This window comes from Sinocyclocheilus grahami, unplaced genomic scaffold, assembly GCF_001515645.1.
Source record: "Sinocyclocheilus grahami isolate Dianchi unplaced genomic scaffold, SAMN03320097.WGS_v1.1 scaffold1320.1, whole genome shotgun sequence".
Classification (NCBI taxonomy): Eukaryota; Metazoa; Chordata; class Actinopteri; order Cypriniformes; family Cyprinidae; genus Sinocyclocheilus; species Sinocyclocheilus grahami.
This window is the reverse complement of record NW_015506499.1, coordinates 230438-244173: the sequence shown is the minus strand read 5'-3', so window position 1 is coordinate 244173 and position 13736 is coordinate 230438. Positions and strand designations below refer to the sequence as shown.

Below are 13736 nucleotides of genomic sequence, written 5' to 3'. Positions count from 1 at the left end.
ATTTCTCTGTGTTTTTGTTTCTTGCATATGCAGGTTAAAGGGAAAATTCTGTCTTTTAGTCTTTCATGTGTCATTCATAACCTGTATAACTTTAAAACACAAAAAATAATTCAGTAAATAATTGGAAGATTTTTTTTCACATCTAATGATCAGTCTTCAGAATATCTTGTTGTCCCATCCATGGTAAAGAAACTCATACATGGTTGAAACAACATGAAAGAAAAGTTATATTATATTGTTTTTGTTTGTTTCCTCTAGGCAACTTGCCCCATCTGTCAAAATGAAATGCCTCTTGATGTGATAGAGATTCACGCAAGTTTTTGCACAGGTGACAGGTGAGGAAAATAATTGTTTTTTTGAAAGCGTACAACATATTTCCAGTCAATTCAGTGATTTTTAATTTCCGCTCTCTGTCAGCTGTACCCCAGCGGCTTGCCGTGCCGGCTCCCTTCTTGAGGCAGGCTCCGCTCTTGCTACCTGGCGGGCTGCCGGCCCCGCCCTGGCCTCCTGCCCTGCCGGCCGCACCCTGGCACCCTGGTTTACCTCTATCCCCAGGGTCTCTTCCACTACACGGGCCTGGCCCACCATCCCTCCCCCTGATCCACCTCCATTCCGCCTCCCTCCGGGATTGCTCTTGGTGGAGCGTCTGGAATCCGCTCCTTAAGGGGGGGGGATTCTGTCACAGTCTTCAGCGGGTGTGCCCAGGAGGGCCACCAGATGACTGTGTTCTGGGAGCACATGGCTTGTGTTGTTTGTCTGTTGCCATGTGCTCTCTCCTGTCTATTGTCTGGCCCCTCCCATCTTGTTACCTCGTTATTGTTTAAGTTGCTCCACCTGTGTCTCCCTCGTTAGCCTCCTCGTTTGGTTTCCTATTTATTTTCCTTGTGTCTGTCATCCTGTGCTGATCCGTCATTTCTCATTGTGTGTGTTTCGTGTCTGCATGTGTGCAGCTTTAGGCCTGCCTGTCTGTTTTTCCCCTTCGGGGTGGTTTGAGTTTGTTTTTGTTTCATTTTTTACTAAAATAAAATCCCAATTCTCCAGCGATTGAGTCCTCGCTTCATCTCCCCGCATGCACGCTAACACTTTTAATGTCTGGGATGTGTTTACACTGCAGAACAAAACAAAGGATTGTCGAGTTCTGTTTAATACAGAATTTATTTTACTCATAAATTGAAGAAACTCATCATAAAAGCCCATAGGAAAATCTTGTGGGAACCAGAGGGTGGTGTTTTGTCATCATACTTCCACTACTCTATTTCTCAAATGGGAAACTTTTTTTTTTCTTCTTCTTCTTCTTTGAACTGCCCTTGATTGAAATATAATTATTATTTTTTTGGCTTTATCTAGCATCCAGCTCTGACCTTAAGGAGTTGGTGAAATTTTGGCTGGGGTGGGAAGTGCCAGATAGAAAGATGGTAGTGGAAGTTGTTACTGCTGACATGCCGAAGTCCTCCACTTGCTTCAACATGCTACGATTACCGAGTCATTACATGGGTTTCAGCCATTTTAAGGGCGGGCTCCTTAAGTGCACTGGCACGTCTGAGTTTGGTTTTGGGCTTGTATAGTTATGTGAAATTGAATACAATAATACAGACACCATGTCTATAAATTAAGTTTGACCAAAAATTAACTTTTTGGTCAATTTTGATGCAGTTCATCTACACCCACACGTTCATGTAGAATTGCGGTTTTATTTTTGAGAAGGGGAAACCACTATGCAATAGTTTTCAACAGAGCAATTTAGCTCTCCATAGTGCCAATGTACTTAATTAAACAGTTCTTGAAAAAAAAGAAAAACATTTATTTTCCATCAAATAAATTTACATTCAGTTCCAGCACTTCATGGACTTGTTGGTCAATTTTGATGCAGTTCATCTACACCCACACGTTCATGTAGAATTGCGGTTTTATTTTTGAGAAGGGGAAACCACTATGCAATAGTTTTCAACAGAGCAATTTAGCTCTCCATAGTGCCAATGTACTTAATGAAACGGTTCTGGGAAAAAAAATATTATTTTCCATCAAATAAATTTACATTCAGTTCCAGCACTTCATGTGTCTACTTAATGTGCCATTACTCAAGTGACTGGCAAAACTGCACTGCAGCCGTATAAATGTCTGTCCCGTGGGATTGGGATGGTGATCTTGGATCCACTGTGTCCTTCAGTGCTGCAAGTTGCTCTGGTGTAAGTGGACATTCTACAGTAGGAACATTAACACCAACACTTTCATCAGGAGGCAATCCACTGCTTTCCCAATCAATATCAGCAATGTTCAGTTCCTAGGTAAACAAAGAACAACATTTCTGTATAAATGGTATACAATCTCAGTTCCTGTAATAGTTAAAAATACTACATTTATATGAGTACTACAATGCTAATTAAGTGTTTAAATGTAAGTGAAGGAAAATGTTAATTCTCACAACCCCTGTAATATTTCAAACAAAAAAATGTAAACATGTCTGTAAATTTGCATGAACAATAATACCTCTTCATCTTGGGGATCATCAACTGGATAATGAATTTGACCCAATTCCCAGAGCTGGTTTGGAGACATGTTGTGTTCTGTTCTCAAAGGGTGATTATCCCACCCATCTCGGAAAAGATTTAGATCATCTTGTAGCCTTGGTAGGAATGTGTAGTGGCAACAGAAGAGACGTGTTTGGTCTGCGTAATGACCATAAAGTTGGTCAAGACAATGTTTTAATACTTAACATAATGCTCATTTATAAAGCATAATATAATGTTCCTGGTGAAGAACATTAATAAAAATTAAGTGGAGGCTACAAAAAATAATTTTTATAAAATTCTCATATTGTGAAATATTATTATTTAAAATAATGTTTTTTATTATACTTATTTATACTTTAAAATATAATTTATTTCTGTGATCAAAGCTGAATTTTCAGCATCATTACTCCAGTCTTCAGTGTCACATGATCCTTCAGAAATCAGTATAATATGCTGATTTGATACTCTGTTATTATCAGTGTTGGAAATGGTTGTGCTGCTTAATATTTTCTTGGAATCTCTGATAATTTTTTTCTGGATTCATTAAGGAACTAAAAAGATTTGGAATGACATGAGGGCGAGTAAATTATGACCATTTTCATTTTTGGCTGAAGTATCCCTTCCCTTGGGGAAGTCGTGGCCTAACGGTTAGAGAGTCGGACTCGTAACCCAAAAACAGCAAGGGTACTACTACGGCTAAGGCACAGAAATGTAGTAAGGACATTGTTAAAATGGTCCATGGACTATTTTAACGATGTCCTTACTATGTTTTTGTGCCTTGACTGTGGTAGGACCCTTGCTGTCTGTGAAGGGTCAGAGAGCTTTCAGATTTCATCAACAATATTTTAATTTGTGTTCCGAAGATGAGCAAAGGTCTTACATGTTTGAAACGACATGAGTGTGAGTAAATAATGACAGTTTTTATTTTTGGCTGAAAACAAACGTGTGTAATTTTATCTTTATTACTCCATACCACAACTTACCTAAGAGGGAAGCCATATCTTTCCACAGACTCTTGGAAGAAGGTCAGCGCAGTCAATGCTGAATTGTTTGTGGCAGACGTTTTTACACCATTAGCCTTTTTGTGCTGTTTGCTTAAACTTCATTTACATACGTTTTTGACAGTTAAGCTTAACATTTACCCTTAAAAATGAACCATGGTTTTACAAGTTAAAAAAAATATACTTAACTATGGTAACCACAAATTAACCATGTCATAAAATCGTTTTTAACAGGACTGACTTTATATTTAACGTGAATTAGTCAAAACATTGTAAGTAACTAATTATAACCATTTCATTGTACAGAAAGAGAGCAAAGAACATTATCATTGACTTCAGTCTAGCTAGAGTTCAAGCACTCTCAAAAACTCGAATTATGATCACTGAAGCTGTTTACACTGTGAAATGAATCTCTTACATTGTATGCACATCTGTACTTTGTTGTTTATGATGAGAGAATTCGCCAGAGAGCAGCGAGCGTGCGCGTTTCAGCAAAGACTCATCTGAACGCCTCTGATTGATAATTTCATTCATAAGCACAACAGAATCGTGTGTGATTGGTTATAATGCACATAACTGTAAAAACGCGTCTGTCTCTGGCTCAGCGCCATCCAGCAAACGCAGATTTGAATTTAGCAGACGTGCAGCACTGAATGTTCTAATCACACTGGTGTGATCGTATATTAAATATAAAAACTATTATTTGGCTATTTCTTTTTTTTGTCTTTGGGAAGCTGCATTCAAAATCCACTTGGCTCAAAAATCTGAGGGGGCACGGCTGAAACCGCGTTCCGGGAGGAGCGGTATTTCGGCTGGGTCCCCCCCTGGCCTAGTTCCCCGAGTACGTGCCCAGTAGGCCCGTGCGTTAATCCGTCTCTGGAGTTATGACGCTTACACCTTGTCTAGACTGGACGCGAGAGGTGCGAAGTGCCGCGACAGAAAACAGTAGAACCTGTTGATTATAATCAGTGATAGTGTCTACACTGAATGGGTCAATCTGTGACAAAAGCTGCTCAATTTGCTCTCTTGCGGGTTGCGGCCTCTGAATTTCAGGCACATTGACCCCAAAGTGAGTGCCTTCAGCATCTCCACTCTCTTGTCCAACTGCAGCAGAGTCTGAATACTGCACCTAAAGGTAAACAAAAAGTAATTTGTAAATTTCATGCTGGTAATTTTAAATCAAGGGTACCCAATGTTATTCCTGGAGATCCACCTTGCTGTAGGGTTCACAGTTCCAACAAACCTGTCTGTAATTACCATATTCCTGAATGAGTTTGTTCAGGTGCGCTTCATTAGGGTTGGAACTTTGCAGTAGGTAGATCTCCAGGAGCAGGATTGGGTACCAGTTTTAAACATTCCTACCATAGAAAATCAGTAACAGACGCTGAAAATTGTAGGGTATCCCTCTGTACAATAGGGCAAAAAAAAAAACCACAAAAAAAGATCACCAGATCAAACCCAGGAATGCACAGTAAGAAAAAATTATTACCTCAGGGTTACTTATTGGATTCTGATACTGGCCAGTCTCCCATAGTTGATTTGGGGTTAAGCTGCTCTCTGTCCTCAAGGCTGGCTTGTATGCGAGGTAAAAAAAAACATAATGACAGCAGAAGAGGTGGGTGAAGTTGCTAAGATCAAGAAGTCCACAGTCCTCAAGACGATGTAAGATGTCGTAGTAGACTGTGGTGACGCACATTCGAACATGATCTCCACGTACTCTTTATGAAAATTAACAAAAAATAAAAGAGAAAATTAAACCATACAAGTTATGATACCATCAAATAAAGTAAATCAAGGAATCATTAAAAAAATATTTAAATATATTATTTGTTTTTTGGCATAACAATAAAATCGATACTAATTGGATGAAGGGCAAAACTGTAGAGCATAAAAGAAAAATATATATATAATTATAAGTCTGTTAAATTTGTGGATAATAAAACATTACCTTAAGGGAAAGCCAAACTCTTCCACTGCCTCTTTGAAAAATCGAAGGGTTGTTTCAGAGCGGTTATTGTCTGCGATGCGCAAATACATGATCTGAAAAATAAATAGCACTCATTCTGACAAACACTACTTTGAAAAAAAATTATAATAATAAAAGAACAAAAGCATGCCAAGACTTTTTTTTTAATAAAGTGACTGGTTTCCACTTAAAAGCAGGTTTAAATGTACCTTTCTTGAATATCCATCCACACCCCCAAAGATAACCATGTTGTATCTAGGAGAAAATATCAAAGCAATGGCATGTTGCATGACAAAAGGATAACAAAATGACAGAAACATTTGTCATCATATTAGATTTCCCTTTAAACCTAAAATGCATAGACAACTGTATAACCCACAAAACTGTTACATATTTTGGTAACTAACTGTAAATTATAATTGCACATACATAACATTTGACAAATTCTGAAAAACTTAATTTACCTTATGAGCTTATGGTTTGTATCTATATGTACAAGATACTTGGGGTATGGTACAGAGTAAGTTCGCCGAGCAACACAACCAAGCTGGGACATCCGTGAGAGAATGCCGATACCATCAATACGATGCATAGATGCACGAATTCTGTCCCACTGTACTCGGTGTCCTTTGGCAATGAGGGCTCCTCTGACAACCCTGTACCCTATGTTTGGCATAGTGCTCTTGATTTCAGACACTAAAGAATCAAGTTCTTCATCTGTGCAGCTACTGTAGAGGGATGTGACTGACAAATTACATTCTCTCATTCGTCGATGGAGAGTTGCACGAGAGACACCTAAAATTTTTCTGATAGTTTCCTGTGGTAATCCAAGCTTCAGAAAATGGATTAGTCTGTCTTCCGATATATGGATTCTTGGACGTCCACATCCATCTGGTTTTTCAATCTCTACTACAGTTGCCACCTGCTGGCCTTCCTTGTGCTGCTGAATAAGAGAATCCAAGTCCATCAAACCTCTGACCAAGTCCTGTGAAATCCCAATGTTTGCTGACAAAGCAGTAATCAAAGTCACTTCTTGACGGCAAACAAACTGCAAGTATTCAATGTCCAGAGGCGGGTGTTCCAGAGCATAAGTCACTCTGGAAAGTAGTCTTTGGAGAACTTGTTGCCTCACTGTGTCCTATAATGCAATACCACAAACACAGGATATTTGGTCAATGCAATAAAATGTGTTCAGAATCAAACAGTGAAAGAAGAGATATCATTCCAACAATATTTTAAACTGTAGCATGATAGATCATGACATTACATGCTGCTTGTTTAATTCTGTGGCCATATAATCACATCTGATAGTTATGTGTACATTACATATTTAGCAATATACTTTATAGAATACCAGTTTTCTATAAACACACTCAGGGACTCAGTAGTGATACAGGAAACAGTGATTAAATTACATAGAACATTACTTGTTTTATTTTAGATATTATTACAATAATGCTGATGAGCACCACTTACCTGTCTTAAACTGTCCTGATCGTCCATTTTGAAGCGGTTAATTAGCCAGAATAGCGTGTTTGGTGCCTGGTCCCACACTGATTGTAAGGCAAAACGTGATTGGTTGGAGCGAGAACACGCTACGATTGGTCGGCGCCACGTGACCGGTATCTGATTGGCTTAAGTAGAAGGGGGTGGAGTCCATCCATTTGTGGATTGGTTTGCCTCTTGACGCTTGAAATGTCTCAAAATCCACAAATAAGCATGCAGCGATCTACAAATGCACAGGACGCGATTCACAAATGCACAGGACGCGATTCACAAATGAATGCCAGGCAAAGTTGTGTTTGTGACATAAAAATATATCTGTGAATATGTTTTTTATTTGCGAATCTCATTTTATTTTTTGTGTGAATTTAATTCTTGTTTGTGAAACTCTAAGATTTATTTGTGGATCTCATTCTATTTATTTATCAATACATTTTATTTTTGTTAATCTCTTTACATTTATTTGTGGATCATAATGTATTAATTTGGAATTATGCAACGATTCTACCCCCATACAACAGGCAAGTAAAGAAAAGTAGATGCAGAATGTCGCGCTTTTCAATAATTTTTTTTTGTTGAAGTCAAAGGCAAGCCAGTCTGCCTAGTTTGTGGGGATGCACTTGCAGTGATGAAAAAGGCCAATCTTGAGCGTCATTACAGCTCGAAGCATGCTAAACTGAATGAGTTGCGAGGACAAATGCGCTTGGATAAAGTTGACACTCTTCGGCGGAGTTTGGGTGCCCAACAAGCAGTTTTCTAAGCTAAGAAACTGAGACCTCATTCAGAAGGAGAGTTTGTGAGAGTGTCTTGTTGCCGCTGCGGAGCTGCTAGCGCCAGACAAAGTAAAACTCTTCCAAAGTGTCAGTTTATCTCGAAGAACTGTCGCAGAACGAATTACTGATATGGCGCAAGACATTGAAACAACACTGAATGACACCGCAAAAAAATTCCAGTTTTTCTCTCTGGCCTGCGATGAAACAACAGACATAACAAATACCGCCCAACTAGCCATCTTTGTGCGTGGAATTACTGCCGAGTTTGAAACGACTGAGGAATTGCTGTCTTTGCAAGCCATGACAATGAGTTGTCTCAGTCTTGATCCAAGTGATTTAGTTGTATGCCACTGTATCATACATCAAGAGAGTCTATGTGCACATTCCCTGAAGCTCCACAGTGTAATGTAGAAGCAGAGGGCTAAACAGCCGCCAGTTCAAAGAGTTACTGAGTGATCTTGAGTCCGAGTATGGAGATCTGGTTTACCATTGTGAGGTGCGATGACTGAGTCGTGCTGATATGCTCGCACGGTTTTACAATTTGAGGGAAGAAGTGAAACAATTCATGGAGATTAAGGGAAAACCTGTTGTGGAACTCAGTGATGACAAGTGGCTGTGTGATTTGGCCTTTATGGTGGACATAACCAAGCACCTGTCAGAGCTGAACGTCAAGCTCCAAGGTCCGAACCAGCTTCTCAGCTCTGCTTTCAAACGTGAAGTCATCTGAGGCGAAATTAAAGCTGTGGCAATTGCAACTGGAAAAGGGTAACACTGTGCATTTTCCTACTCTACAAGACCAAAAGCCTGCTATGACAGCTGAGTATACTGGTGAGTGTGCAAAACTGCTTCCGGCATTTGGCGAGAGGTTTCAGGACATGAAAAGTAAACAAAATGAACTAAAGATATTTGCTATGCCGTTTAATGTGGAACCATCTGAAGTGCCTGACAGCCTACAACACTAAATAATTGAGCTGCAAAGCAATGACGAGCTCAAAGCAAAGTACAACAACCTCCCTCTGTTTGAGTTCTATAAAATGTATGTACCTTCTGAGGATTTTCCCATTCTGAGGAGGCATGCACTGAAGTTTGCATCTCTGTTTGGGACGACCTACTGCTGTGAGCAGTTCTTTTCAAAACTGACTCTTGCAAAAACTCGATTCCGCTCAAGACTGACTGACCCAAACTTGGAAAACCAGCTGCGAGTAGCTTCGTCATCACTGCCATCTGACATCAGACGCCTTGCCAAAGAGAAGCAGTTCCAACCATCGCATTAGAGAGGTTAGTGATATATATGTTCAATAATTTAAATTTAAAATGTAAATGGCCCTTGATAGAGAAAAGGTTCCCCACCCCTGCCGTAGAGGAACAAACTTGGTCAGACAGCGTTCCATTCACCCTTACATCTTTGTGTCCTATTCGTTAAAAATATCAAGAATCCAGCCCACAATATTGTTACTCAATGTAAACTGTTCTAAAAAGCCTATTAATTAGAACATGGGGTTGTATCGTGTTAAAAGCAAATGAAAAATCAACAAATAAAAGTCTAGCATGAGACCCATTACCCTCCAAGTGTTTAGCAAGTAAGTTCAACAACGTAACTGTAGCATCCTCTACTCCTCTATGTGACCTATAAGCAAATTGAATAGGGTCAAGTGTATGTTCAGTCTTCCTTAAAATTTCTTCCCTTACTAGTTTTTCAAAGGTTTTAGTTAAAATTGATGTAAGAGCAACTGGTCTAAAATTATTAAGAGTATTGGGACTACTGGACTTGGGAACCGGGACTACCACAGCATCTTTCCACACCTTAGGTACATGCTGTACCTGTAAAGACTTATTAAAAATATAAGTAAAAACAGGACTCAGTCTTTTACACATGCTTTAAGCAAACATCCACAGATATTATCAGGCCCACAGCTCTTGTTTACCCGTATTGAAAGGAAAGCCTTTTCAACATCATTTTGAGTGCCGATTATCCTTAAGTTTATCACTCTGGAAAAAAAAAACATTGCTCATTACATTAAACAGAGTAATGGTGTAAATGATAACACTGCGCAAAATGAAGATGGAGAATTTGCTAGAACTACTATTGAGCTGAATTCTAGTCATCAACAAAGAGTTGCGTCAGCAGACAAAATGTTCAATTTGATCTGACCAAAGTGTTGAAAGGAATGAAATAAGCTTTGTGATACTGAATCACACACATGGAGAGTGCAATTCAAAGCTATAACGAGTTAATATGTTTTCAAAACACATCTGAAGAGGAAAAATTATTTAATTAATTATAAACCATTAAATACTGCATTAGTAAAGTGTGTAATGGGGAGCTTTTGGTTTTGGGAGGAGATTTTAATTGTGTAATCATGTTGAGCCACATATGGATTCACACAGAAAATTGATACAAATTATGCAATCTAATGTGTTATGTGATGTATGGAGACATTTTAATTCTAATAACAATATACATGGACACATGCTCGTGACAATTTGTTGTTGCTGGCATGATTAGATTTCACATTTTCAAACATCATCATAAGCCCTATTCGCACGGGATTAGTATTACCTGGTGACCTCCAGTCATTTGTAATAATTGCGGAGGTTGTCTGTGATCTTAATCCCGTGCGAATCGGCCATGTCTGTAATTTGTAAAGTAAAAATTCCCCCGCAAATGACCTACCATATTTCACCGAACACCGAGGTCCTGTGATAATATTAGTCCCGTGCGAATCGGCATCTCTGTGATTTGGCCAGCATTTTTTTAGGTTTTTGTTTGCTGTGCGCCTTTTTATCCATCTTCCGTGAAGAATGGAGCTGCGTTGGAGTGTTTGATAGTATTCTGGGTGCTGTCCTCATATTGCTACAGCATACAATTTGCAGAAAGAGAAAGCTGAAAAGGTTTTGAGGTTAATGTGTTACAAATAAATCAAGCATAAAGCGTGAGATATTATTTTAACCTGGTGAAATGTAAATGACACAGCGCACAAAACTATATTAGTTTCTATTTTTAAAAATCCATCTGGACCATAGAACGGGACTCTCAAAGCCTTGACATCTGGGTATCCGGGAGACAAGTCAGTAAATTCGAGTAAAATCACAGGCTTCACTTATCCCGTGTGAATGCACCACACGAAATTCAGAGGTGGGGGGTAATTTCAAAATCACACAAGGTCCCCAGATAACACTAATCCCGTGCCAATAGGGCTATAGTGTTTTCAAAAATAGCTCAATTGTTCCAGTAGATTTCTCTGATCATAGTTTGGCACTGTGTACAATGTGCTTAAGTTCTGTTAAAGAACTTGAATTGGTTAAATACTAATATTTGTTAAATATTTGCATTTTAATTTGCTAATGAACATAGGGAAATAAAATATTAAAGGGGTGGTTGATTGCGATTTCACTTTTGTAATGTTAGTGTGTAATGTTGCTGTTTGATCATAAACAATCTGCAAAGTTACGAAGCTGAAAGTTCAATGCAAACGGAGATATCGTCTTTTAAAATTCTGGCAGTTTAATGACGAAAAAGACTAGTAAGGGACTACAACGAGCTTCTTCCCGGGTCCGTTACGTCAAGAACACAGAATTTTACATAAACCCCGCCTCCGGGAACACGCAGCAAAGGGGGCGGGACCATGCTGCACTGCTTTAGAGAAGAGGAAGAGAAAACTAGAGGTGCACGTAAAAATCTATTCATATATGAATCATTATTCAGTCTTCTAACGATTCTAATGGATTCACACGTTTCAAAATTAATGTTCAAAAGCAGCGTTCTCATCCTGTTCCTGGCCTCGCCCCGCTCTGCACACGCTCTGCATCTCTCGCTCTCATTCAGATCATCAGCTCAGTGAATACACTTATTTTCACATACTATAGCTATGAGAAGCGTTATACATGGACGCGCGTGCAGTTGCCGTACTGTATTAAAGCTTTAATCAGAATAAAACCGTATATTAAAAGCTAACAGAAGCAGTAGCATTTACAAATAACAGCGTAGCTAAAAGTATGAGACAACAACAAACAAAAATCTTAGGCCTACCATTAAAAGCCGTGCTTGCACAGGTTCTGCACGATCCTCTTCAATAATATCCTCTGCATCTCAATCGAGCTCAAATTGATAAGCAATATAGAAGACGTCATTGTTTACAATACAACCGGAGCACATGCCGCTATGTTGAGGGGCGGGACGTTTAGACACGCGCTAGAGGCTGTTTAGCCAATCACAACACACTGGGCTAGCTAACCAATCAGAACCCATCACCTATTTCTGAGGGAGGGGCTTCATAAAAACAGGAAATGATCAGCGCGTTCCAAGGAGAAGGGACAAGAGAGGTGTGGAATAAAGGTAAATTATGTGAAAAATTATGCGTTTTTTGACAAACGAAGCATTAACATATGTTAGACTGCACCCCATGAACACAATCAAGCCTATAAAAAAAAAACAATCAACCACCCCTTTTAGCACTTGTAACGGGGCAACAGGTTAAGTGTGATGTCAATATGTCAATATTCTGTGTATTACACTTGACAACTTTTAGAAAGGGCCTAGGTTCGACTCTGGGAGAATTTAAGAATGACTCATGGTCCACTTATAGTAAATTAATTAACAGCTGGCACTTTTTAATACAAACACGAAAAATAATATTTTGAAAAATTTTTCAATTTCGATATTTGTGATATCACAAATCCCGGAAAATATGCATTGTAGTCCAAACGAGTCGCTTGTGGTTTTTGAAAAGTGATTTCTGTTAAATAAAATAGCTCTTTTTGAATTGGACTTTGAGCTTTGTAAATATGCAGATCTTTTTTTATGCTCAAACAGCAACATTACAGACTAACTAAAGTTGAAAAAGTGAAAAAGCATAATAGGACCCTTTTAATTCAAAGTAATGCGTAAACAAGCAAAACTCAGAGTTCTCACAAAAGAAAATGTCAAAAGACTATCTCTCAGCGACAGGATGAAATTGAACCTTGTGCGATTGTTAACACTCTTAAAGAAGATACACATTAAAATTGAGAAACATAAAATTTATAAATTTTCTAGGACTGCATGCTAACCACGTGCGTTTTCAGCAGGCTTCTTCGTCTGAACTAGACACAATTAACTCAACCTGCATACCCTTTACCCTGGACGTTAATCATAGTATTGTGCCCAAAATACAAAAGTTTCTTAGTGGTACGGAAGAGGTCTGACACAACAGGTTAGTGTATGTACAAAACAGTTTATTGGGTCACAGTGAGTACTGGTGTCGGGTCCGGAGGAAGTGATGGTGAGGGAAAAGTCCGTGAGAGAGTGCAAAGGATATGGAGAGTGGAGTAATCCGAATCTTTGGCTTGATTGAGGCTGGAAGGTATACGGGGGGGGGGGAAGCACACACACCTCAGCGATCCGGGAACTAGGAGACGAGGAGACACTAGGAAAAACACAGGAGGTAAATAATGCAAGAAGTATTCAAAGGTAATCAGTAGCAAAGTCATGGAGTCCTCTACGTGTATACGAGACCGGACAGTGAGGGTGTCTGAGGTGTGCTTTTATGCAGGCTGGTGTAATGAATCAGCTCATGGGAAATATGAATAATTAATCATAACTAGTTATAATTATGAATATTTTATATTTATCTTGTCAATTCTAAAAACGTTAATTTCCTGGTTAAGGAAAATAACTTCCTTACTGTACAATTCTACAAAAGCTTGTAGCATAAATCTGCATGATTAAGTGACTCCAGTTATGAGCAAACAATGAACCACGTGTGATACAAGTAAGGTTTTATTAACTACATAAACTAGTCTAACATCCTACATAAACTGGTCTAATATACACATACACACACAGTTTGTATAGGAAAGGGTTAAAAGCTTAACGCAGTAAAGAGAAGAGAAATAAGAATATGAAGTTATAGAACCATTTGCATATTCAGCAGATCTACCGGAGGGAAACATCAGATTCTTAGTTCAAACACACCTTTGTAAAAAGGTGCAAATGATACCTAAT

General features: G+C 38.9%; 1 long non-coding RNA gene and 1 pseudogene across 1 annotated transcript; both read right to left on the bottom strand.

Moving 5' to 3' along the window:
- Nucleotides 1-7108, bottom strand: part of LOC107569170 (uncharacterized) — a 9228-nt pseudogene extending 2120 nt beyond the window's left edge.
- On the bottom strand, nt 1880-2645 carry LOC107569171 (uncharacterized). Its single transcript, XR_001606872.1, has 2 exons — nt 2488-2645; nt 1880-2281 (listed from the first exon to the last, which is right to left on the bottom strand). It is a non-coding gene; the product is annotated as an uncharacterized lncRNA (long non-coding RNA).
- Nucleotides 7109-13736: the final 6628 nt, after the last annotated feature.